Source organism: Eublepharis macularius, chromosome 11 (assembly GCF_028583425.1).
Source record: "Eublepharis macularius isolate TG4126 chromosome 11, MPM_Emac_v1.0, whole genome shotgun sequence".
NCBI lineage: Eukaryota > Metazoa > Chordata > Lepidosauria > Squamata > Eublepharidae > Eublepharis > Eublepharis macularius.
Genome location: NC_072800.1, coordinates 21,902,019 through 21,928,820, shown reverse-complemented (window position 1 = coordinate 21,928,820; position 26,802 = coordinate 21,902,019). Strand labels below are relative to the sequence as shown.

At 45.6% G+C, this 26,802-nt stretch overlaps 1 protein-coding gene across 1 annotated transcript in view; it reads left to right on the top strand.

Annotated features, from left to right (window-relative positions):
- Positions 1 to 3,061: 3,061 nt before the first annotated feature.
- Positions 3,062 to 26,802, top strand: part of BLVRA (biliverdin reductase A) — a 43,500-nt gene continuing 19,759 nt past the window's right edge. Inside the window, exon 1 of the mRNA XM_054991537.1 lies at positions 3,062 to 3,124. The gene's annotated coding sequence lies outside the window, so the exon portion shown is untranslated. The remainder of the gene's footprint in view (positions 3,125 to 26,802) is intronic.

Here is a 26,802-nt window from a genome sequence, read left to right as displayed (position 1 = left end):
CAGATGGAGGTAGTTCAGTGAAGTCAACTTGTTGAGCTTCAAAAGGTCTCTTAGTCCATGGTCTTGCTCCAGGGATCACTGATGAGCCTTTCTTAGCATTGACAAGTTGGCATGTGAGACAGGCTCGGGCGTCTCTCTCTGCTTCTTGGTAAAGCCCAGGAACGATGAAAGTGCGACCTAATGTTTGTTTGTTTGTTTGTTTGTTTGTTTGTTCGTTCGTTCGTTCGTTCGTTCGTTCCATGCTGGTTCCTCCCATATGAGTTGGCATATGATAGTCGTGAATGATTTTCCGTAGTAATGTTTGGGGCAGCCAGATCTTTCCATCTGGGTTGATGAGCCAACCTGCTTCATTCTGTGTAGCTTCTACCTTCTCGGCCTGCTGTCAATTTTTTTTGGTGTGTAAACTGGCTGATCAGGGAGCTGGAGGGTTGGAATTAAGGCTAGTTGCGTTGGGATGGGCTTAAGCGCCCCTTCCTTCGCTGAGACTTCAACTGGTTCCCTCTTGCTTCAGCGGAGATGACGCGCTGATGTCCTTACACATGAATGATGGCTACTTCTTTGAGTAGGAGTAGACTCTTCAGAACTGAAAGTTCTCCTTCCTCATGAGTAATGGGCTTCACTGCTGTTGTCAAGAAGCCTCTTCCCTTCCACAGTTGGCCAAATGCATGATAGCTGATTCAGCTCTCTTAAGACAAGTTCAGTCTAAAGAGCAGCTAATAAGTTATCTCATCATATATAATTACAGAGAACAACAGGTCAGGAAATCCATACAGCAGAAAGCATAAAATGTAAAGGCCAGGCCAGAAATTCAGTTAGGTTCAAACTTGTTAGATATCAGGATATATCACTGGGCTAATGGAAAAGCAAGGTTGCCAGCTCCAGGTTGGGAAATTCCTGGAGATTTGGGGGGTGGCGCCTGAGAGGGTGGGGTTTAGGGAAGGGGAGGGAGCGCAGCAGGGTATAATCCCATGGAGTCCACAAAGCTGTGAATTTGAGAGTGTAGCAATTGATCGCTTTCAAAGAGAGAGAATCGGCATTTAACAACTGGTGAAAGTAGTCTGATGAAGCATGAACAGAAAGAGAAACAGAGAGGGAGAGTTTGGAGTTTTGCTTGTTGGGTGAGGAAAACAGCTCTGGAGAGCAAGGGAAGGGACAAAGAACACAGAGAACAATCAGTAACTATTTTATGAGCAATGTGTAAAAGGAAAGATCAGCATTTAAAAAAAAAAGAAACAGTAGGCGAAAAGGTAAAAAAGTGTTGTGCTTGAGCTGAAGGGGGGCTGTGTCCCACATAGGTGATAATTTAATAAAGAGCCGCCTTCTCTTTAACTGTTGCCTCCATCCCCAGTTGATCCAACAAGCCCTACAGTGTCATAAGTGGTTTATCCACCGCTGTAATCAGCACGGTAACGGTTGCGCAGGATATCAGCAGGAGTCCCGAGAAATCGCGGAATAAACAACTTCGAAATACCGCCAAAATGTTCAAATATACCTCGAAATATTGCGGTTATTACTCTCTCTCGCACACAAACTCAAATATGTAAATAGCTGATATATCACTGGGCTAATGGAAAAGTAAGGTTGTCAGCTCCAGGTTAGGAATTTCCTGGAGATTTGGGGGATGGCGCCTGAGAGGGTGGGGTTTAGGGAAGGGGAGGGAGCGCAGCAGGGTATAATCCCATGGAGTCGACCCTCCAAGCAACCATTTTCTCCAGGGAACTGATGTCAGTCAGCTGGAGCTCAGTTGTAATTCCGGGAGATCTCCAGCTACCACCTGGAGGCTGGCAACCCTATGGAAAAGGGAGGGAGGTGGCCGGCGCTTGGGTCCGATGGAATTGGAGGCAGGTGGCTCTCGACCTGCGCCTCTTCCAGCCCCCTCTCTTCCACTCACCTATGAAAGAAAAAGTCGCTTTGCGCAAGTTAGGGCACCTCCATGCATCCCTGGTCACTGGCCCTTCCGTTGCAGCGCGAAAGTCGTTCGCAACCAGCTTGGCTGGTCCGCGTAGACACAGCAGTGCCCACTGACGTGTGGATGCGAAAGAGCCCTTCCCTGGTTCGGTGCACCACCTCTCCACCCCAGCGTCCAGCTACTAAACCACGAACCTGACCCAGCCTTCCTCCTAGGGTTGCCAGCCTCCAGGTAGTGGCTGGAGATCTCCCAGAATTACAACTTTTCTCCAGGCCACAGAGATCAGTTCACCTGGAAAAATGGCTACTTTGCGGGGGGGGGGGGCGGGGGGGACTGTATGGAATTATGGCATGCCAAGGTCCTTTCCCTCCCCAAATCCCACTTTCTCCAGGCTTCTTCAGGTTTCACCCCCCCCCCCAGATGGCAACCCTACTTCCTCCACAGAGAATATCGCATCTGGGGGCTTCAGAGTGTCAAGCTGGGCCTGGGGCATCCTGCAGTGGAAGGAGAAAAAGCAAACTCAAGTCCGGCGGTGCTTTCAGGGCACCCGAGGTTTATTTCTAGGAGAGCGGTAGTTTTATTAGGCCACACGGCTGCTCGACAGGTCGAGCCCAATTGCACTTTTGAATGCGCCCGGAATCCGAGCTCGGCTTTACAGTGCTGCCGGACCCAGTTTGATTCCACACAGGTTGGATAATGCACTTTCAATGCACTTTATCAATTGTTTGAGGTGGATTTTTTGTTCCACACACGAAAAAATCCATTCCAAATTATCTATAAAGAGGATTGGAAGTGCATTATCCAAGGTGTGCGGAATGAGCCCTAGATTGCAAAAAAGGTCCGAAAGAGAAGAGGATTGGGCAAGGCTGCTGGGAAGCAGGGGAAACGCCTGACGCACTTTCAGACAACCGTGCGCATGCCCAAGCAAAGCGCCGGTTTCCGCACGAACTCTTCCGCCCTGCATCTCGGGCATGGTCTCCTGGGGGGGGGGAGGGGTTTGCCTTAAGGAACGTGTCTGCTGCGGCTTCAGCGTGCCAGCCTCTGAATCCCGCCCCTTGAATTTCCATTGGAGGGAGCGAGTTAGGGGGCGGGGCTCCGTTGACAGCCGCAGAACCCTGCCGGGAGTTCTGCAAAAAGCGCTGCCAGCTCTTGAGCGCGGCTGCGAGTGCGGCGGGGAGCTCCGACGGTCGCGGAAGCGGGAGCTGCCGGGTCCAGGTAAGGGCCATCGCCGGCTGTTGCTCGCTCATGCCCCGAATACGGGCCTTAGCCTTGCAGACTCTTTGCTGCAGACTCGGGCACCATCCGGTGCGCGCTTTCCCCGGCAAGAAGCACCATTGCGCATCACGAATCGGCGCCTGTAGGGTTGTGCAGCAGAACGGCTGTCCTTCCAGAACAGCGTGAGTGTTCCCCTGGAAGGCGCTGCGAGTGTGTTGGGTGATTGTGTGGTGTGTCGTCAAGTCGCCTCTGATCTGTGGCGGCCCTATGAATAAAAGACCTCCAGAACGTCCTATCATTAACAGACTTGCCCAGATCTTGCAAACTGGAGGGCATCGGTTCTTTTATTGGGTGGCACCGTATTAATAATTCTTAATAGTTATGATGAATATTATGCGCAAGATCCAGTAGCACCTTAAAGCCCACCTAGATTTCCCGGGTAGGAGCTTCCCAGAGTCAAGGCTCCCTTCTTCGGGTCTGTTTAGAAGTTGAAGCATGTAGGGTTTTATCCAGCCAGGGGTATTTAAAGTAAGGGTGTAAGGTATTATAATACTGTATTTAGCTTTGTGTTCTTTTGCATTAGGTTCTGTTGGTAGCTTGCTGCTTTTTTCATAAGCCCACCTGGCGGGGAGGGCGGACTAAAAATCTAATAAAATAAATAAATAAATAAGTGTGCCATCAGTGTACCATTACGTTCTGTTGGTAGCTTGCTGCTTTTTTCATGAGCCCACCTGGCAGGGAGGGCAGACTAAAAATCTAATCTAATAAATAAATAAGTGTACCATCAGGTTGCAACTGACTTATGGTGACTCCACGAAGTTCCACCCCATGGGATTTTCAAGGCAAGGGTTGGGCATTGGCGGCTTCCCTTCTTCTGCATAGCAGCCTCTGTCTTCCTGGTTGGTCTAATCCAAATACTGACCACAGCTGATAAACTGCTAAGCTACTAAGCTCTGACCAGAGTGAGCCATTCTGGGTTATGTTTCCCCAACTGTTGGGAGACTGTTTTAGCATCACTTTTGAATAGTTTCAGAATAGGACCCAGGGGCTGTCATGCTTGTGAACTTTGTACAGCAAATTTAAAACAGGTAAGAAGCAAAGGACAACCTTTCAAATCTTTCAAAAGTTAATAGTGCCTTGGCTATTTGGTGAAAGGGGACAGACTATATACCAGAAAGAAATGAAGATTTATGTAAGGAATGTAAAATAAGATGAGACTGGTACTAGATTTGACATGTGACTTGGGTTAGACACCAATAACCTGATTTTAAGAGAAACTTAAGCTACCAGATATTCCAGATTCTGGATCCTTCTAGCAAGAAATTTCATGGTGTTCCCCAGTCTGCTTAAGTGTAAAATAGGAATAAATAAAACACCACTTTTGTGATCGTGTTGAAAGCTGCAGTTTAACACTAACCTGTGCAGAATTCCAATGATGTGTCTCCTTTGGGTATGAAAAATGAGCACAGAAGGAATACAATAATTAATAAACATGAGGCCTACATATATTTAAGCCAGTTCTCCAATCAGTTACACTGTTCTATGATTTAGGGCTGTGCAGATAGTTTTACCCACCCATTACAGCAATTAACACTTAAACAAAACTAGTGAGATCATGGTGTGACTGAATGCTTACTATCTTCTCCAGAAACTTTTAAAAATCATTTTTGTTTGGGGAGGGGGCAAAATGCTTGGTGGGCGGCGCGTGCAGCAGTGATCGTAGGGGTCCAATCATCAATCCACCTTGTGTCTCAGTGAGAAAGAGGAGCTATACATAAATAACTAAATCTGACATTAAACTTACCTGTGGCTATTTAGCTATCCCACCATTTCTTTAAGGAGCTCTATTTTTGTGCTCACTGTGGAGTGAGGATAGACTGACACCACACAAAATGCCGAGTCATACCATTCAGTCATCTGAGCTTTCCTCTTTTGAACTCCACTGTCTATATTCGTTTGTTTTCTGGAATTAAAATGACATCAGGTGTAATTTGCTAAGAAGGCGGCATATGTTACCTGTGGATAAAGGGGCAGGCCTTCCTGCGCTATATGTGACATCCCTACATGCATTCAAAATATCATTTTTGAGCAAGGCTCTGGTGCCCCCCCCCTTGTATCATCACAACAGTCCTGTAAAATAGACCAGTTAAGTGTTGCATGAAACCAGTTCACCATCTGGGAGGGAATAGGTTGCAGGTTCTTGGGGCTTAGGCCTTAGGTAGTCTCAGCCCGGGAGGGCAGGAAAAACTCCAGCTCCACTGCAAGGAATTCTAGGAATAAATAGGATGGAATAGCAATGCTTTCAGGCTGGAAAGAGTTTGAGGGCCTAATTCTCTCTCAGCAGAAGACATCATGGTGTGTTTAAGCTTTCTATTTGACTCCCTCCAAGCTTTCCTGAACAGGAGCAGGGAATATGAACTGCATAGGTGGCTAGCTGACATTAGATAAGAATCAAATGGTAAGTATGATTAAAATTAAATGTGTTTACTTTTGTCATTTTTTAGTTGGAACCTTGTTTGTGGGGAGACAGGGGACAGAGAGTGGGCCTGAGAGGGCACAGAAAGCTTTTCTATATTTGAATTTTACATAGAAATGTCATAAACTGTACCTCTTGGATTTCATGGCCTTTGGTTCCACTGTTTAGATTTTCCCCCCTCTACACTTGTGTGTGTTATATATACATACTCATAGAGCCGGCAGATCAGGGCTTTTTTTCAGCAGGAACGCGGGGCAACGGAGTTCTGGAACCTCTTGAAAATGGTCACATGGCTGGTGGCCCCACCCCCTGATCTCCAGACAGAGGGGAGCTTAGATTGCCTTCCGCGGAGGGCAATCTAAACTCCCCTCTGTCTGGAGATCAGGGGGCGGGGCCACCAGCCATGTGACCATTTTCTCCGAGGGCAACCTGAGTTCCACCACCTCTTTTCCCAGAAAAAAGCCCTGCGGCAGATTATATATAATCTACCATCTGAGGGTACACTTTATATGTCTGTTGAAGTGGGATTTAGTCCATAAACTTTGCCACATGAAATCTGTTAGATTTCTAGCTGCCATAAGAGGTTTTGTCTGTTTGTCTTTGCACCTAGAAACAGGCTTGATTCTCAGTGGCTTAGGTCACTCACAGTGAAATCCTAAAAAGAGTTACTCCAGTCTAATCCCACTTACTCCAGTCTAAGCTTGTTGATTTCAATGGGCTAGACTGGAGTAACTCTGTTTAGGATTTTACTGCTGATGAGAAGGCAAGTTCAATGCCACTTTACCTCCTCTGACCCAGTGATTTCCTTTTTGGGTTCTATGGGGCTAATTCAGGAACAGAACCTGCAAGACGAATTGATTTAAAGTAAAAAATGTCTTTAATTCAGTCTTTCCACCATACAGAACAAAACAGGAAAATGATTTAGTAAACGCATCAATGTATCAGTGACCAAGAAACCGCAACAGGCAGTCTCGCTGTATTCAACTAAACAATTGGGTCTTGCTTACAACACTTGGCAGCAAGTTGCCCCACTAAGGATCCTTCTCTTTCTCCACTTCTCTTTTGAAAGGGCTCAGTTCCAAGAAACGGAGCAATCCAGTAACCAGACGGCAGTCTGCAGCTGGAAAGAAACAGTCCTTATACAAAGTGATAAGAGGCCTGAACATTTTATCAAGCTTCATACACTGACTCTGCCCTTATGGACTAAACCAACTAGTTCTTGGGGGCGGGGGGGCGGGGAGAGGTTCATAGGTGGGAGGTACACAAGCTTTGCCTTCTCCCTTCTAAGTAAAGGAATTTTTTTCAGTTAGACCAAACAAAAATGAGAGTTACGGTAACCAAATGCCAAAAAGAACAGAAAATGCCCCATAACCATCCGCTTGTGGAAACTAGTTTGTATTACAAAAGAATATACAATTAACTCATAATTAGAGTAGATTACCAAATCAAAGCATCAGCTTCCAGAATGAAACACATTCCATATCATTAACCTTTCAACATTCTTTAAGGTGACGTGTGCAATAAGCAAGATTAAGGATGCCTGAGTATCAACAGTCATGTACGTTCAGCAAATACCGTAGTCAAAAATAACAACTATCATGTACAGCCAAAGAATCCAGTAATCGTGACTCAATCCTATGCAGATGAGTCCAAGAGCAAAAGTCAGTTCCATGCAGGCAAGTCCACGTGCATTGGAGGGATTCCTTCAGTGTTGCTTGATGCAGTGATGAAAACCCAGAAGTGACGCTCTTACAAGTGCCCAGGGGTGCCAAAGGCCTAGCGATGCTAGTAATTGCAGGCTCATAATGTAGCTCAGTGATTCCTCTACAGTGGTGCCCATTGGTTCTGTGGCAACTGCTGATAAACTTCCATGCCTGTCTTTGAGGGAACACTCCTCCCCAAAGAAAAAGCGAATACTGGCTTTCCTTTGACTCATAGAGAAGGGAGTTCTTTAGAAGGATCCAAGGACACAACATCTTTGTGTGTACCCGGAGCAGAAACCGTCACCTCCATTGGAGGAGCATGCTTGGCTGGCAACCTCCCAGCATTTTGTGATTGCCAGCTGTTTTGTGGTTGCTGCCTATGGCAGACATTTTATGGTGGCACCCACTCTCTGTTTTGAAAATTCCTAAAGTACCTACAGACCCAGTAAGACGGGAGACCCCGGAGTTCCATTTTCTCTATTTTTTTGGATAGGGTCGGTTAGAAAATCAAAGTACTTGAAAGTAAGCTGACGATATGTTGCTCTATCTGAAAAACCCCAATCAGTCTTTAAAGCATTTACATCACCTTTTAGAAATCTTTGGTAGAATTTCAGGACTGATAGTAAATCAGGAAAAATCCCAAATTTTGTCAGTGAATTTGCCTAGTCACAAAATAAATCAGATTAAAAACTCATATAACTTCCAATGGACTAATAAACAGTTAACTTATCTAGGTATTAAAATATCAGTGGATGTTAATGATCTTATTAAACTTAATCATGATAAAATAATTTCAGACATAAAATCAGATATGCAAAATAAGAAAAAACTGAACCTTTCTTGGTGGGATAGATTCCACATAATTAAATCCTTCTATGTACCAAAACTTCTATTCCTGTTTAGATCTATTCCGGTGAAAATATCAACAACCCAATTGAAAAAATGGCAATCAATTCTGGAGCAGAAACCATCACCTCCATTGGAGGAACATGCTTGGCTGGCAACCTCCCAGCATTTTGTGATTGCCAGCTGTTTTGTGGTTGCTGCCTATGGCAGACATTTTATGGTGGCACCCACTCTCTGTTTTGAAAATTCCTAAAGTACCTACAGACCCAGTAAGACGGGAGACCCCGGAGTTCCATTTTCTCTATTTTTTTGGATAGGGTCAGTCAGAAAATCAAAGTACTTGAAAGTAAGCTGATTACGCATTTGTCTTCCAGCTCTGTTCACCCTCGTTTTTGTCCTAGATAAAGGAATCTCTTCCAAAACAATTAAGTTGTCTTAAATCCTTTCTAGGCGTAGAATAGAACCCTGTGGCAGTTCTTTTTTTCTTTTTTTTGAAAGTTTTTAAATTTTTAATTACTAGTACTACAAAAAGGAAAACGTGGGAACAGGGAGAAGGGGAAGAAACAACACATAACAACACAAACACTACATCTACAAGTCATGCATTCCCTTCATACTGCAATTATTTAACATTAGAACTTTGTAAAATGCTGTTAGATTGGTAGATCTTATAAAATACAAACTACAATCAGGATTAGGTCTTCTTCCCCCCTCTGGGTCTCGGTCGCAATTCTCTCTGAACAGCTACAGTCACTGTGCTTGTTCCCTCCTCCCCTCCCCCTTCAGGCTTGCAATCCTCTTCTTCTTGCTGGAACTCTTGATGTTTACACACAAAGTCCCTTAGCTGGTCTTCCGATGTTATCTTGTGAGCTTGATCTTTATAGCTAAACCAGATACCTTCCGGAAATAACCATTTGTATTTTATTTCACGTTTCCTCAGAAGAGCTGCAAACCTTTTATATTTAAATCTTCTTTTCCGAGCTAAAAATGGAACGTCCTTCAATATCTTAACCTTATTGCCCAGAAAGTCCAAGTCCGCATTGTATGAATTATATAGGATGGTGTCCCGAATCTTCTTAGATGAAAAGTCAATAATAATCTCGCGAGGCAGCTGACGCTTCTTTGCATATTTTGAAGAAGCCCGACGGACTTCTAAAATGGCGCTTTTTAACTCTTCTTTAGTTGCCTTCGCAGGTATCGCCAAAAGTTCCAATGCCAGATCCTTTAAATTCTCATTTTCCTCCTCCTTCACATTCTGGAGACGCAATATTGTCTGAGCACGATCCACTTGCAACCCGATCAGTTGGTTCTCCAACAGCTTTACTTGTTTGTTTGTTGCCCTCATGAGTGCTGCGTTTTCCTGAGCAGACTTTTCCACCCCCACCACTGCTTCCTTAATGGTTTTCACTTCACTCTCAATTAAGCCAACCCTTTGATCAGTTTCATTTAACTTGTCAACAAAGGGCTTTATGGCTTCGACGACCGACCGCTTTACTAGCTCCTCAAGAGACTCTCCTTTCCCCTGCAAAGCAGCCAAGATGGATTTGCCCATAGCGGGGCTCTGCTTTTTCGTCGCCATCTTAGGGGGGGGGGAATCCGCCAACCAAGTTTCGAAACTCAGTGAGGGGGAAGAAATCCGAGCCTTCTTAGCTTCAAATCCCACCAATCCTTCGCATACGCTTGTAGTAACAGAAGGGATTCGCTACTTACAGGTTTTCACCTTAAATCTGCTTTTTGCTGTTCTCCATGGCCTGGCGGCACGCGATGTTCTGCAAAAGTCTGCCGGCCTCCATAGGAGCAAACGGGCAATTTACCCCCCACATCGACTTCGGGGGGTTCTTCCCGTCGCGCTCTGGACCCTGACACCCTCACTGGGAGTCTTGGGGGCTAACCTTCGCAGGTCAGCTGCCCAGTCAGGCTGCTCGGGCGCTTCCTCCCGGACCTGTGGAGAGGAGCGTCCGACATGGCCGAGAAAACAAAACCGAATCGGCAGTTCTTAAGTTACTTTCCCTAGGTCATACTGAGTAACAGAACATGTGCTTTGTATGCCTAAATTCCCAGATTCAATCAAAATCTCCAGTTATAAAAGGAATTCCTGTTAGGCTGGGTTGCCAGCTCCAGGTTGGGAAATTCCTGGAGATTTGGGGGGTGGAGCCTGGAAAGGGTGGGGTTTAGAGAGGGGAGGGACCCCAGCAGGGTATAACGCCATAGAGTCCACCCTCCAAAGCAGCATTTTCTCCAGGGAAACTGATGGCTGTTGGTTAAAGATCAGTTGTAATTCCAGGAGATCTCCAGCTACCACCTGGAGGATGGCAACCATAGCTGGGAAAGACATCTGCTTGGGCCTTGGCAGAGCAGCTGCCGATCAGAGTGGATAATACCAGACTAGATAAGACTTGGGATCTGGTTCATTTCCTTCCCTGTGTCGGGAACTTCCGTGTGAGTTCAAAAGGGAAAGCAAATGCGCATTTGCTTAGCCATTTTGGTGTTGTTTTTTGCCTCTCCTGGTGTTATGGATCTCATTCCAGTATTTTGTTTGTATGTCTTCCTACCTCTGTAAGGAAAAGTAATGTGAGAACCATCTCGAATGAAGTCAGAGGAGTGTGCAGTTGCAGCAGGGCTCCAAGTGACTCATACTGCAACCTAACACCTCAAGGGTTTTGGCTTCCATTTCCGCCTGGCACCCAGGAACACATTCTTCCATTTGCCGCAATTCCAGCTGCATTTTCCAGTGGTATCCCAGTCAGGGTAATACACTTACTACCGTGTGACCCGTGTTCCACTTGTGTGTATGAAGCTGTGGCTAAGTGGTTTAAGTCTGGCGTGCATTGGATTGTACTCCAGAATGTGCATGTGATGGACATTTGTTCTCTTGGGAATCCTGCTTTTCCCAGGTTCCTGGTTGTGCACAGAACCCTGTGCGTGTGCCTTGGTATATACATAGGTCGGGTTACCAACACCAGGTTGGGATATTCCTGGAGATTTGAGGGATGAGCCTCAGGTGGGCGAGGTTTGGGGAGGAACCTCAGTGGGGTTTAAGGCCACAGAGTCCACCCTTGAAAGCAGCCATTTTCTTCAGGAGGACTGATCTCTGTCGTCTGGGGATCTGTTAATTCCAGGAGATGAGCAGACCTTACCTGGAGGCTGGCAGCCCTACTTAGGTTGTATACTGAGTTTCCAATGAATGTACATGAATTGTTGGCAAAGATTTTCACCATGACCCTCCTCCCCACCCCCACACACATACATGATTGTACTTCTCCAGAACGGCTGAAGTTTTTGGAGAACCGCTGCCAGTCAGATTAAATCACAAGAATGAATTCTGGCTAGGGTTGCCAGTCTCCCGCTGGGGGTGGAGGAATCCCCTGCTCCCACCCTCTACCCCCTGTGCCCGCTAACCTGGCTGGTGGGGGGGAAGGTGCCTCCCAGGGCATGCTCCGTGGCGGCACGGCACACTCCCATGCACTGCAGCAGCCCAATTCAGGCCAAACTGGACCTGCTGCTGCAGAGCTCAGCAGTGCTCCTGTGCTCCACAGCAGCCTGATTCAGCCCGATTCGGGCCCAAATCAGGCCTGATTCAGCCCCCTGTGGAGCATCAGAGTGCTCCCAAGCCCATGTGATGCCTTCATACAGGGCAGGGGTGCATGCTCGAGAGGGAAATCCACAAGGTAGGTGCCGGGCCTCCAATCTCCCACCTGGGGGGCAGGGGGACCTGGTATCCCTAATTCTGGCTCAGTGTAAGGCAATTTCCTATGGAAATTCTTGCACCCATTTTTATTTGCATTATGTGCCCCAGACTGCAATATATGGCCCACATGTGCATGCTGCAGTTTAGGGGCCATCTGGTCGGATATTAAAAATGGCCAAGAGTTTTTTTTAATGTCAAGCCTTCACAATCGTTTTAGAAGCAAGGCTTGTGTAACAAGCACATAACCTCTGAAAGCAAGTCATGTCCACTTTGCTGAAAGGGACTTCAAATTAATTGTTTAACTTAATTGTAATGGTCCTGCATTTGATCTTCGAACAGCTGGGGGTTGGTAATCGGAGGGATTCCAGCCTCTTCAGCTTCAAGTACAGCCAGTCCTGTAACTATAGTCTCTGGCACCTGCAGTACATTTCCTTGTCCCAGGCGAAGTGAACACCCGAGACCAGAAAAAAGTTCAGGAATCTCTATGATTGCAGGGCTTAAGCTGATATTTATGGATGAAGGGAAAGGCCATTCCTGTCTTGGGTTACTACGTTTAAAATGTGTGTTCCTGTGTCCACTGCTTTTTAATTGGGTTTAGATTTTTAGGCCTTGAACAGAGGATTTATTTTTAGGAGCAATGTGCATAACTTTCATCTCTGTACTACTTTCACCCCAGCCCTGATTCTGCAACACACTCTTACATTGGTTTAAATGTGAGATATGGGGTGGGGAAGGGGTCTTTCGCTTGTAGGAAGGGGGTCTCAGATGCTTCACTAGTTAGGGACCATAGACATCACCACTAAGTTGCCTTACATATTATCTGTTGCTTTAAATATGTACTCCTATATACCACGTGAGCTTCATGTTGTCTAACGTCAGCCCTAGAATTATGTTCTGTTTCAGCATTTCTTCAATTCTGTATTGGATCCTTGCTAATGCTATGTCTTTGTAAACTTGTATTTTATTTACTCTATGGCATTGTTTATGGAAATGTCCTTGCTATTGTATGGAAATGTCCTTGATACTGATTGTACTAATCTCACATGATGTAATCCACCTTGAGTCTCAGTGAGAAAAGCGGACTATAAATGACATAACATTTATTACAATCAGAAGTGGTGAAAGCAGTGGTGTCCTCGGGAAGGTGAGTACTTGTCTTTTACGGTGCCAGAAAAGCCATTCCCGAACTCCACCAGGTTTCGGTATTGTCACTGGTGAGGTCACTATCCAGCCATGCCTGTGACAATCACACAGAACTGCTGTTCGCTGAGAGCCAAACTACATGAGACGCTCAGCGTGTGTTCTACACGTGTCGTGTTCCCACAAGTTTTCCTGGGAAGTGTAGTCGGGACCCAGTTTAAAATTGCTTACCATCAAGGAAAAGGCGAGCAGAGCGGATTTTTTTCAAGAGTTCTCGTGGAAAACCGGTCCTCCCCCCTCCCCCCCAAGTCTCAGTGACTCTCTACTTGAGTCATCGGACACATGAAGAATTTCTTCAGGTGGGAGACTTTGGGAAGGAGGGGACCTAAGAACATCAAGGTGGGAGACAGAAAAATCTGACCCATAGGGCACAATTAGATCAGTTCCCCTGGAGAAAATATGACAGCTTTATAGGGCAGATTCTACGGAATCACATTCCTGCTGAAGTCCATTCCCAAACTCTGCCCCCCTCAGGCTCCATCCCCAAATCCACAGAAGTTTCCCAACCCGGAGTTGGCAGCCTTAGACACAATTCACTAGGAAGTTCTCCTGCACGTGCACCATTAATAATAACAACAACAACAACAACAACATTTGATTTATATACCGCCCTTCAGGATGACTTAACACCCACTCAGAGCGGTTTACAAAGTATGTTATTATTATCCCCACAACAAAACACCCTGTGAGGTGGGTGGAGCTGAGAGAGCTCCAGAGAGCCGTGACTAGCCCAAGGTCACCCAGCTGGCTTCAAGTGGAGGAGTGGGGAATCAAACCCAGCTCTCCAGATTGGAGTCCCTCGCTCTTAACCTCTACACCAAACTGGCAAAGAAGATGTATCTGATCATAGAGGAATATTTCTGTACTGCTATTGTCGCCAGCTCCGGAGATTTGGAGGCAGAGCCAAGGGATGGCGGTATGTGGAGAGGGACCTCAGTAGGGTATAATGACAAAGTTTACTCTCCAAAGCAACCATTTTCTCCAGGAGCAACTGACCTCTGTAGTCTGGAGAGCAGTTGGAATTCTGGGAGATGTGCAGCCACCACCTGGAGGTTGGCAATCATATATGCTGCTCCCATTGGTTTCCATTTCCTGGTGGAATGTGCTCTATGTTGAGTCACAAGGATGGGTGCTGACGCATCTTGGACATGCAGTGATGCTTCTGTTCACGGTTACCAGACACAACGTTTAATCCATAATAACATCCAAGTAGAGCTATCAGAAGCCCTAGTTGCCCACTGCTGCCGGGGTGGTAGCAGGATAAACAAACTGGTAACATTGACTACACACTGGAAGTGACATAGGGTAGCTCTAGCAATCACCAGAAACTCGCTGGTTTTATCATAGATTTTCTAGTAATTCCTAAAGCTACACCATGTCACTTCTAGATATCCCTTGAAAGTGATATAACAGCATAGCCAACGTCATGCCCCCCATGCCCCCACTCCCAACCTTTCCACCGATTGCCAGACCTGGCAACTCTTGATCCAAGATGAGTTTGTTTTCTCCTCCTCTTGCAGGTATAAAACCTTAGGCATGGCATAGCCAGTGGCTCAGACCTTTTGGTGCAAGCCAAAAGATGAGAGCCAAAGGCGTCTCGGCCCTTAGCTATTTGCCTACAGGACTGCAGCCTGTGACCCGGGACAAGAAAACCGAGTGGGTCAGCGCTAGCCCAAAATCCAGCTTATTTTTTGTTTTCTGTTTCTTTAAATTGTATTTTTGTAAGCTGCTTTGGGTCCCCACTAGGGGCACAAGCTGTGTAGAAAACACCTGAACAAACAAACAAAACCTCAATGAACTAGCACTCAATTGTTCATTAGGCTGAGAAATGCAGAATTTTTTCTCCAAGCAGTTTGGCAGGAAGAAGAAACAATAAAACCTCCACAAATTATTGCTCTATCTCTCTATTTTATACAAGATGGATATGGGTATTGTTGCTTGCGTTTTTAAAAAAAGCGGTTCAAGGGTTTTTTCTTTTCTTTTCTAACGTACCCTATCTAGACCAGGCTGGACAGGGTATGTGAAAGGAATATGAATGAGTCTCGTGTTTGTGTGCGTGCGTGCGTGTGCCAAATACAGTCAGACTATTTAAGAGACTATCAACACAATCCTCTGCAGAAATACTCCAGTCTAAGTTAACTGATTCCAATAGACTTGGAGTAAATCTGCATAAGACCGCACTGTATATAACTTATTATTTGGTAGACGTAATGGAACTTTTAACCTAAGAAAACAGGCTTGGTTTGGAACATACATGCTTGATGCTGTTTGAAAGAGAAAAGTTAGCCCCCTTGGCTGACCCAGGAGCTATCTACCCATGCTTATTTTGTGCTAGGAAATAAAGTCTTTTTTGCTTGGTCAGCTACGAATCGGGAGTAGTTGGGATCATATTTCTAAAGCAAAAATAAATTACAGTGTCATCCTTTTAAAGTTTCAAAGGAGATTTAAATAGAACACATACACAATTTATTTTAAATGTTATAGTATTGTTTTAGCAGTGACATCCTAAACAGTTCTTCTTGGAATCCTACTCAAGTTGATTCAAGGGGGCTAACTGACCTGGATAGCCCAGGTGAGCCTGATTTCATCAGATCTCAGAAGCTGAGCAGGATCGGCCTTGGTTAGTTACTGGATGAGAGACCTCCAACGAAGACCGAGGTTGAAGAGGTAGGCATGAAAACCCACCAGGGGTCGCCATAAGTCAACTCTGACTTGAGGGCACTCTCCATCACCACTTCCAGGAAAATGTTCTTAGAATGGCATTGTAACCCCTGCAACTAAATCTGCAAATTATGTTACGGGTGTTTGTGATTATTCACTGGTGACATAAAAGGAAGGAAAGAAAGCTATGGCAAAGCTTCTTTGCTTAGCTAGATGCGTGGAGTTAAGAGTGTGAGGCTAGGACTGGGTTCAACTTCCAACTCTGCCATGGAAGTTCCCTGGTTGACCAGCTGTACTCTCTCAGCCTAAGCTACCTCGCAAGACTGTTGTGAGGATGAGATGAAGACAGGGCCAGCGCGCCCATTGAGGCCAGGTAGGCGGTGGCCTCAGGTGCGGGGTGCTGGAGGGAGCGCTGGAGGAGGTGTGGGGGGCGGGAGCACGTGCCACAGAGCTGCAGCCTCCTATCCCTTCCGCCCCACGCCGCTGCCACCAGCACACGCCCCCAGCTGGGCACAGCAGCCGCGGGCAGGCATCTGCGGCGGCGCAGGCAACCGAGCGGGAAAGCTCTGAGGCCACCTGTGCACCGTCACAGCCCCCTCCGCTGCGATCGGGCCAGCGGTGGGGCACACGCTCCCACGATGACATCACGCGTGACGTCATCATGCATGCCGGTGCGTGTGTGCGTGTCCCGTCTCATTCCATAAGTGGTCCCAGCAGTTCAGTTGTTCTCCTTAAACTAGTTAAGACTCCTGAACAGACACATAATGTAAACCCTTAGCCCATGGCTTCAGTTGGGTGTGCACACACTTTGGGGGAATACTGATGACTGTCGACCTCCCCGTGGACTCCGATTGGCTCTGTACGGGACTGTGCAATGTGCGCTGCCGAGGGCAAATCTGTAAATTCTATCTGTTTTTTGAGCTGCCAGTTTTATCTGTTTTATTTGATGTCTTTTAAACTGATGTGAACCGCCCTGAGCCTGTTTACAGGGAGAGCAGACTATACACTTAATTAATAAATAAAATTACCTTCTGCGTAAAGGCTGGGTACACATCTCAAAGGACAGCTGTATTAAAATGACATTGATTTATAGACACACAAAAGTTTCCATACGCTGTGCGTACAATGGTGTGCTAAGTTACTCGGTATGGCAATCCTATTCCCTGTCGCTTGTGATCCCTGTAATAAATATAAAAAGGCACAACCTGTGAAATGTTGTTTGGGCAGGCGCGAAATAGGTCCTGGCCCAGTGCCTTCGTGCAGATATGCATGACTTAAATAGTATAATACAATTATATTGTCACGTACGGGGCTCATAAATGGTGTTGCCAAGTGCGTTTGTAATACAGTCCACTTATAAACCAGGAGGAGGGAAGGAAAGGAAATATAGCAAAGGACTTGAGCAGTGCTGGTTTAACTATCAAGCAAAGACTGTTTCCACATTTTAAGCGACCCCGTGTTTTTGCCTAGGATTCTAAACACTGCTTTCTTGGGAGAACAATGAGTGCTTTTGGTGCTTTGCAAATCTTCTGTCTTCCTAAAGTGTGTCTTTTTTTCTTTTCTTTTTTTTTCTTGCAAATCTGGCTTCCTAGAGCGTGTCTTTTCTCTCTCTCTCTTTTTTTTTTTTTGCAAATCCGTCTTCCTAGAGCGCGATTGCTTCCCCCCCCCCCCCTAAACTATTATTGTTATGGGCTGAAAGGAGAACAATGATTGGCAAAATTAAGTTTCTATAAATTTCAGCCCACGCATGTAATTAGCAACAATCGTTTTTATTCCCTCCCAGGGTGTGTTCTGATGTATGGGTACAGAAAGCTAGCATTTAGCAATAGACCGACACTTCAAGATGGAAATCTGACTCCAGACTGTGGCACGGTGCAGGCACAGTACACTGGAATTTGCATTCTTGGCTTGGAGGGAGTGTGCAAATCAGGATTCAGTTGCCAGGAGGTAACACCAAGCCGCAGTTTGCACTAAAACAGAAGATATTAATTGATTTGGAGGGGTGGGGCCCAAATGAGCATAGGCAGCGCAGAAGGCTATGGTTTGGTGTTAGATTGAACCATGTCTCTATTTGTTGATTGTGATAGCATTAGGAATGCTGTTTTATTAAATAATAAAGCTGATTCCTTGCCTGGGTAGTCTGTACGGTTCCAGGCACATTTGCTGCAATCCATAAAGACGGTCCTTGATAATTTTAGTTTTCCCCCTCCTTGGTTAATTTTGAGTGAAAGAAATCATGCACATCATTCCCAAATGATTTATCATGATTTGTGTGCTTTGTAAATTTTATAGTTGAGCTTCTGCAAAGTGTAGGATGGCCAATTTGGCCACATGGATATGTGCTACAGTAACCTCGAGGGGTGGCTATTGTGATGCACTCTACAATACATGCCTGTGAAATCAACACAGAAATGCCAGTTGGTACAGAATGCTACAACTTGGTTCTATTGGGAGCTAGGCCAATCATACATAACATACCTATTGTCCGGTCCAGGGCTTTTTTCCTGGGGAAAGAGGTGGTGGAACTCTCAAGCGGCAAGCCGCTTTGGGATTTGGGTATTTAAACACTTCGGTATGCACCTTAATGATCTGGGAATCTGTATGGAGCACACAGAAGTTCAAAGCAGCACTTTTCTTGCCATTTGCAAATGGCAACGGAAGTGTTGCTTTCAAAAGTCAGCTGCTTTTCAGCTGATGGAAGGGGAATCCTCCTCCTGTCAGTGGGAAAAAAACTGCCAGCTTTGAAAGCAGCAACACTTGGGCTGATTGGGGAGAAAAGGGGCTGGACATGTGATTACTTTGAAGTGGTGCCAGAACTCCATTCCACTGCATTCTGGCTGAAAAAAAGCCCTAGTCCAGTCACTCCATTGCTTGCTGATCAGTTACCGATTTCACTTCAAGGTTCTAGTTATCAGGGGTCATTCCATAGAAAAAGAGCTGGAGGGACTCATTAGCATAACTCATTAGCATATGCCACAATCCTTGACATCACCAGAAGTTTGTCATTGGCATAACTGATTTGCATATGCCACACCCCCTGACATCACCGATCCTGGCTGTTTAGGACCCAACCCTGGCCATTCAGGGCCAAAGTTGGGCTCAAAATGGCAAAAAGGGGCTGAAAATGGCCAAAAAGAGGCCCAAAATGGTCAGGATTGGGCCGCTGCTGAGCAGGAGAGTTATCCCCCACCTGTCAGAGGCCCGATCCGGGCCATTTCGGCCCTAATCCGGCCAAAACGGGCCCAAATGCCGAGAGGTGGGTGGGGCCACCTGACATGGGACCTCTTTGGGGAACTGCCAGAACTGCGTTCCTGTGAGTTCCCCCTCGAAATGAGCCCTGCTAGTTATCATCTACAAAGCCTATAACGTCCTTGGACCCACATACTTGCAGGACTGCCTCTCCTGCTATGCGCCAGCTTGACAACTTGGCTCATCTTAGCCAAGCCTTCTGAAGGTGCTACCCTCCCAGTGCATGAGACCAACAGCTGCCTGCACACACACATTCTCTGTTGTGCCCTGCCCCGGCTTGTGGCATGACCTACCTGAGGAGGTCAGAAAGTAGGCTTGCCATTTGCCTGCCAGTGGGGGATAAACCCCTGCACCTTCAGTCCCAAACTGAGGATCAGGAGAAAAAATGGGCAGAAAATGGCCTTCATAGTAATGTTCTAGGACTTTCCCCACATCTCTATGATCTTGGCCACTGGGAAGCATCACTTGAACTTCATGTCATCTTCCCCAAGCTCCATCCTCCTCGAGTACCACTCTCAAAGTCTCCTGGCATTTGCCAAGGCAGCGCTGGCAAACCTATCAGGAAGGCTCCTGCAGTCCTATAATGCAGCAGAAATGTTTTGGAGGCTGTATTATAACTGAATGAAGCTTTTATAAGGAAACAGGATTGTAGTCTATTGCACTGTTCGTTGTATGTATTATTTTTCTTTTACTGCTTTGTCTTGTACCTTCGTGATCTAGTTCTGTCATTGTTATGGTGCGTCATGCCTTAGAGAGGTTTTTTTGCATCATTTGCTAACGTTGCAGTCCTAGTCCCAATGCAATATTGATTGACAGTCTTATGCTGTTTGATTGCATCGTTTTTATATTTTGTAATCTGCCTTGAGTCTCAGTGAGAAAGAACATTTATAATTCAGGACACAAGATGCAAAGACGAGCCACTCTCTGTAGACCTCCTCAGATTGAAAGACGTGGGGCATGCAATTCTTTTGCACTGTGTCTGACTTTTTTGGGACGCATCGTGCCAATTGAGGATGATGGGCACTGTTGGGGTGGTTGATCATATGCCAGTCTTGCAGCCCTGAGCAAGCACATAATCTCCTCGCCGACTGACTGGCACTGTCCAAATAGAAGCTGGTGCTCCAGGGAATGTATAACTTTCAGCTGTCTGTAAGCAGCTGTTTAGATAGGATTGCCAACTCTAAGCTTTAAGAGCGCAGCCCAGAGCGGGTGGAGTGGGGGGGGGGAGAGAGATCTGCAGATATATAATGCTATAGAGGCCACACTCCAAAGCTGCCTTTTCTCCCGGGGAACTGTTGTCTGGAGATCAGTTGTAATCCTGAGAGATCTCTAGGCCCCTCCTGGAAGTTGTCAACACTATTGGGATCTGTAATTCATGTGACTGATGAAAGGAAAGCCATACCAGTCGCTTGTTACAAAATGATCTGTTGCGGAGTACGCTGTCACTTTAAGACAGGGTGGAACATCCCTCACCCACCTTCAGTATGAACAGACGGCATTAATTAAATTTGAGTAATTGTGTAATGTTCTCTGGGAAACAGTGGTCAGAAACATGACCATAAACAGGAACCATAGAAGAGTTTGTATTGCAAATTCACCTGGCAATACTTTCCAGCCAACATTGAAAGAAAACAACTTTTTGGAAAACATAGCTTGATATGGTATTTGTCTGTTTTGAGAAGCGCAGACAGTCTGAGATTTGTGGCGTTTTATCTACTGTATTTTGTGCATGCATTTTTTCATGTAATTGACATAAATAAATAATAATAAATCCAGTCACTTATTTGTATGACTGGCTATCCGCATGCCTGCCTTTTGTTGGCTGACTTGAAGCAACAGCTCAGAATATTAACAAACACCCAAACTGCTCAGAGGAAAGATGTCAGCATCAGGATACTGACAAACAGTGCAGTTTCTCTAGAATCCCCCCTCCCCGGGTCCATGTGAGCTTGGCTGGGAAGGAGAAAACACTTCACTTATCTCTGGGAATATATCGGTGTTTTTGGAAGGAAGCAAAGGGCAGAGTCATGGTTGCTGGCAAGGCAAAAGAATAGAAGGGTGGGAAGGAAAACTAAAATATAGGGAAGCAAAGGGCGGAGTCATGGTTGCTGGCAAGGCAAAAGAACAGAAGGGTGGGAAGGAAAACTAAAATATAGGGAAGCAAAAGGGAAGGGAACTGTGAGGTCTTGTCAGGTAAATCCCCAAGCACTTCACTGCACCACCTCAGGTTATGAGTTAAAGATACTTTATTGATGAGATATACCAGTATCAAGATATTCACACAGGAGCATCGGCAGAAGTGAAACAGGGTGGCAAAGCAAGGTTAATTTTAGGGGAACATTCCCACCCCTGGGAAAGAAAGTCCGATTTTGGCGCGAAGGGTCCAGGATCTCGGAGAGGAGGGGGGGAAGGGGGAGGATGAGCTAGGCCGAATCTGCACGGCTCAAGTTTGCCGCTATTTTCCCGCCATTTATGCGCTTCTCAGAGGGCTGTTCACATACTCTTACCTCAATCCCGCCCTTCTATCATATCTGTTGCGCTGCGCCTCAGACAAGGTTGTCACGCTTTCAAACACTTCTCTTGCGCAGTTCTCGCTATGGATGTGAACAAATAGAAGCGGTTTCCAAAGAGACCGCCCCCTCGTAACCACCCCCACTTCCTTGTTTCTTGCCTTTCTGGAACACCGTCCCTCTTTGCCAAGCACTTCTTATGGTCCCAACTCTGTCCGAGGCATGCCTGCACCCCCGTCCTGTTTATTTATTTTTTTCTAAAAAGGGGGGCATTCCTAGCGCTATTGTGCAATCCCATTCATGAAGATCACCCACAGTAAAAGAGCGCAGTAAAAGAGGGAATGTGAACACAGACTGGGACATTGCAGGATAGAATCCAGCGCAATTATTGCGTATGAAAAGCGGGAGGTAGGGAAGTGTGGATTCAGCCCTTATCCCAGTCCTTAGGGAGGGTGATACAGCTTCGACTGGAACTTCAAGGCCACATTCTCAAGCTGGCTGGGAAATAGTAACCAAGCACCTGCAAGATAAGCAGCTAACAGCCAAGCAAGCAAACATGTTCCCTTTGCATATTCTCAGAGGTTCAGACAACCAAGACAACTGTGGCAGATATACTGGGGTGTATCTGACAGGAACTCTGTAGAGTGCTGGGGGAAAGTGAGCCAGGAACCTGGAGCACTAAGGAGTGAAGGAGGCAGTTGCCTGGGAGAAGGAAGTACTGATTTAAGTGAAAGGAAAGCCTAGACGGTTTAAGGGAGGAAATTGCACAGGACCTGTGGGCAGGAGAGGCTGCAGTAGGTAGGAGGGAATGCCAAGAGACAAGCAGGCACCTGTGTGTGTTTCTGCATTTCCATTATTGATCAAATTAATCAGAAGTCGTTTGCTTGCATGGATAACATGTGAAGACTTGTTCTCTGGCTGCTAAGCTTGCGTGATTCCTCGGGGGCACATTTATGTTTTGGATTGTTTTGAAATTTGCTTTGCTGTTCCAGTATCAGGGCGGCTACAGAAAACCAGTACATGGTCTATCGGCTTGGGGTTGGGGGAATTCAGAGGAGAGGGCCATACAGCTACAGTTCTCTGTAAGAATGAATGCCTGTGTGTGTTTACTGTGTAACCCACTCTTTTGTAAATTTTTCTTAGAAGGCCCACTAACTTCAGTAGGGCTTATAACTAAGCATAGGATCACAGTCTTAATTGTAAAGATGCAGAGGAGTTAGCCGTGTTAGTCTGTGGTAGCAAAATCAAAAAGAGTCCTGTAGCACCTTTAAGACTAACCAATTTTATTGTAGCATAAGCTTTCGAGAATCAAATTCTCTTCGTCAGATGCCTGATACAGAGACTGGTCAAACACAGAAGAGCAGGAGAGAGAAGAGGCAATTAGGGGGGGGAGGGGGAGGGAGCAATCAAAACATTCCTTTGCTAGTATATGTAAACATCTCCTTTTGGTGTGTGTATCAGTTGGCTTCAAAGGAGTTTGCCCTGTTAGTTTGTAGAAGCCAAACAGCTAGACCATCCAATTCCAATGCAGTATGGGCCTTCGATAACCACAGCTCTCCCTGCCAGATGCATCTGACAAAGAGATCTGTGGTTCCCGAAAGCCCACGCCAGGTGCCACTGAGCTCCCCCAGACCCCACCTCTGTAAAGGAAATCTGTTACCTGTGGTAATGTGATAACCATTCATAGTCCCTATTCAGTCCCAGCTTGACAGTCAAATTTGCATATGAATTCCAGTTCAGCAGCCTCCCGTTGGATTTTGTTTTTGAAAGGTTTCTGTTGAACTACAGTGACCTTTAAGTCTTTGATGGAATGTCCTGGTAGATTGAAGTGTTCTCCCACTGGTTTCTGGACGTTTCCATTTCTAATGTCAGATTTGTGTCCATTTATTCTTTTGCGTAGAGTTTGGCTGGTTTGTCCAATGTACAGAGCAGAAGGACATTGTTGGCACATGAGGGCATATATCAGATTGGAGGATGAGCAGCTGTAAGAGCCAGAGACAGTGTAGTTGATGCCATTGGGTCCTGTAATTGTATTCCCTGGGTAGATATGGGGGCAGAGCTGGCATCTGGGTCTGTTGCAGGGCCTGGTACCTGTGCTGGTGACTCTGCTGGCCGATTCATGGTTGTGAGTGAGAAGTCGTTTAAGGTTGGGGGGCTGTCTGTAGGCAAGGAAAGGTCTTCCACCCAGGGCTTCTGAGAGAGAGGTATCATTTTCCAGGATGGGTTGTAGCTCACTGATGATACGTTGGATGGGTTTGAGCTGGGAGCTATAGGTGACAACCAGTGGTGTTCTGTTGTTAGTTCCTTTAGGTTTGTCCTGGAGTAGGCTGTTTTTGGGTACTAGTCTGGCCCTGTTGATTTGTTTCTTCACTTCATTTGGTGGGTACTGTAGTCCCAAAAATGCTTGTTGTAAATCTCTTAAGTGTGAGTCTCGGTCGAGACTCGGTCAAGTTGTCTCTAACCTATGGCAATCCTATGGATGAAAGACCTCCAAAATGTACAGACTTGCTCAGATCCTGCAAAATGGAGGGCGTGGCTTCTTTTATTGAGTCAAGCCATCTCGTTTTAGGTCTTCCTCTCTTCCCACAGCCTTCTACTTTTCCTAGCATTATTGACTTTCCCAGAGAATCTTTTCAGTTTTGTCATTTTAGCTTCTAGGGAGAATTCAGGCTGGATTTGATCTAGTACCCACTTATTTGTCTTTTTGGCCATCCACGGTATCCGCAAAACTCTCCTCCAGCACCACATTTCAAACGAATCAATTTTCTTCCTGTCAGCTTTCTTCAGTCTCCAATTTTCACATCCATACATAATAATGGGGAATACCATAGTCTGAATTATCTTGATCTTGGTTCCCAGAGAGATATCTTTATCTTTAGGGATCTTCTTTAGCTCCCTCACAGCTGCATTTCCAAGTCTCAATCTTCTGATTTCTTCATTGCAGTCTCCCTTTTGGTTGATGATTGAGTCAAGGAATAGAAAATCAGTTCCTCGTTGTCAACTTTAAAATTGTGTAATTCCTCAGTAGTAATTACTTTTGTCTTCTTGATGTTCAGCTGTAATCCTTCTTTGGTGCTTTCTCCTTTAACCTTCATCAGTAGTCATTTCAAGTCTTCACTATCTTCTGTCAGTAACGTGGTATCATCTACATATCTCAAATAGTTAATGTTCCTTCCACCAATTTTCACTTCACCTTCTTCTAGATCTATTCCAGATTTCCTTATGATATACTTTGCATAGAGGTTGAACAGGTAGGGAGATAATATGCATCCTTGTATAACACCCTTGCCAATTGGAAACCATTCTGTTTCCCCATATTCTGTCCTGACAGTAGCCTCTTGTCCAGAGTACAGGTTGTTCATCAAAACAAACAGATGTTGTGGCACCCCCATTTCTTTTAACACCCTCCATAGCTTTTCATGATGCACACAGTCAAAAGTTTTGCTGTAATCTATAAAACACAGACCAATTTTCTTCTGAAATTCCCTGGTATGTTCCATTGGCCATTGTAAATTTGCAGTATGATCTCTAGCACCTCTTCCTTTTCTGAATCCAGCTTGAACATCTGGCACTTCTCGTTCCATATATGATGAGAGTCTTTGCTGTAGAATTTTGAACATCTCTTTGCTTGCATGGGAAATTAATGTGATAGTCCGATAGTTGCTGCACTCTTTGGCATCCCCCCTTTTGGAACTGGAATGTAGAATGAGTGTTTCCAGTCTGTGGGCCATTGTTTTGTTTTCCATATTTGTTGACAGATTTTTGTTAAGATTATGATGAACTCCATTTCTGTAGCTTGAAATAACTCTATTGGTATTCCCTCTACTCCAGGCGCTTTGTTTCTCCCAATTGCTTTGAGTGCAGCTTTTACTTCACTTTCTAAGATTTCTGGTTCTTCATCAAAGATTCTTCATCAAAGGTATCTGTCATCCTTCCATCTCTTTTACTATAGTTCTTTGGCGTATTGTTCTCATCTTTATTTTGTCCTGACCAAATACTGTATCAGATATAGACACTGATAAATATATGGGTGTGTTCCCTGATTAGGTAGATGCTCTCTATTACACTTTTATTCTACCCTTCTTGCAAGAACTCAGGGCACAATATATAGCTTTTCCTTCCCCGTTTTGCTTACAACAACTCTGAGGTTGACTAATCTGAGAGAGAATGACTAGTTCAAGGCAGTGAGCTCCATAACTCAGTATGGATTCAAAGTCAGGCCTCTCATGGCCTCGCCTGATACTCTAACCACTATACTCTATGTATTATAGATCCATCCTTACTTACTTATTTATTTATTTATAGTCCACCTTTGCCACTGAGATACAAGGCAGATTACACAGTACAAGTGAAAATACAATATAATCAACAGCTAGAACATTCACTGAGCAAAGTGCAATAATGAACAACAGTTTGGACATTCACAGTGTAATCCTAAACAGAGTTACTCCAATCTAAGCCCACTGAAGTCAGTGGGTTTAGACTGGAGTAACTCTGCTTAGGATAGGGTTGCCAGGTCCCCTTACCCTACTAGCGTTGGGGGCGGGGAACCTGGCACTCACTTTTGTTGTTGTCTTTGCGCATGCTCCTGGGGGGTGATGTCACTTCCAGAAAGTGACATCATCACTCAGGGCCAAGGAGCACTCCTGGAAGGCCTGTTTCCCCACCCCCACGCCCCACCAACCAGGTGAGTGGTGGCAGGAGGTAAAGGGTAGGAGCGGGGGACCTGGGATTCCTAGTTTAGGATTGTACTGTCAGTGAAAGAGAAACAATAAGGTATGGTAGCAGAAAATTTGAAAACAAGCATAAAGCCAAAGCACAGAAATGAAATCTTTCTAAATCAAGCACAACTAATTTACATGGCATGTTCAGCAACGTGAAAACTGCCTAGTAGGCACATATCTACATCAGTGGACAGTACCCAGCAGAGTAGCCTATAGTCCCCATTTCTACCAATGCATCACTCTGAGCTACTTCTTATGACACAGCCCTATAATATGGCTAGAAACCCTCCTGAATAATTCAGTCTTGCGTAGTTTGTGGAAGGCCAGAAAAGTGGGAGCTTTCCTGACCTCCTCAGGCAGGCCATTCCATAAGGTGTGTGTGTGTGGGGGGGGTCACCACAGCGAAAACACACGTGCAGGCAGCCGTTGATTTTGCCCAGATACAGAGCAGTATCTGCAGAAGGCCCTGTTCAGATGAACAGAATAAATCATTTCATTGTTCATGGTGATCCATATAAACTAGTGTGTGTGTGCGTGCGTGCCAAGAGACATTGTGCCTAAATAAACAGCTTGCAGGTAGCTGTGCTGGTTGAAAGCAAAATCACCAAACAAAAGCCATGG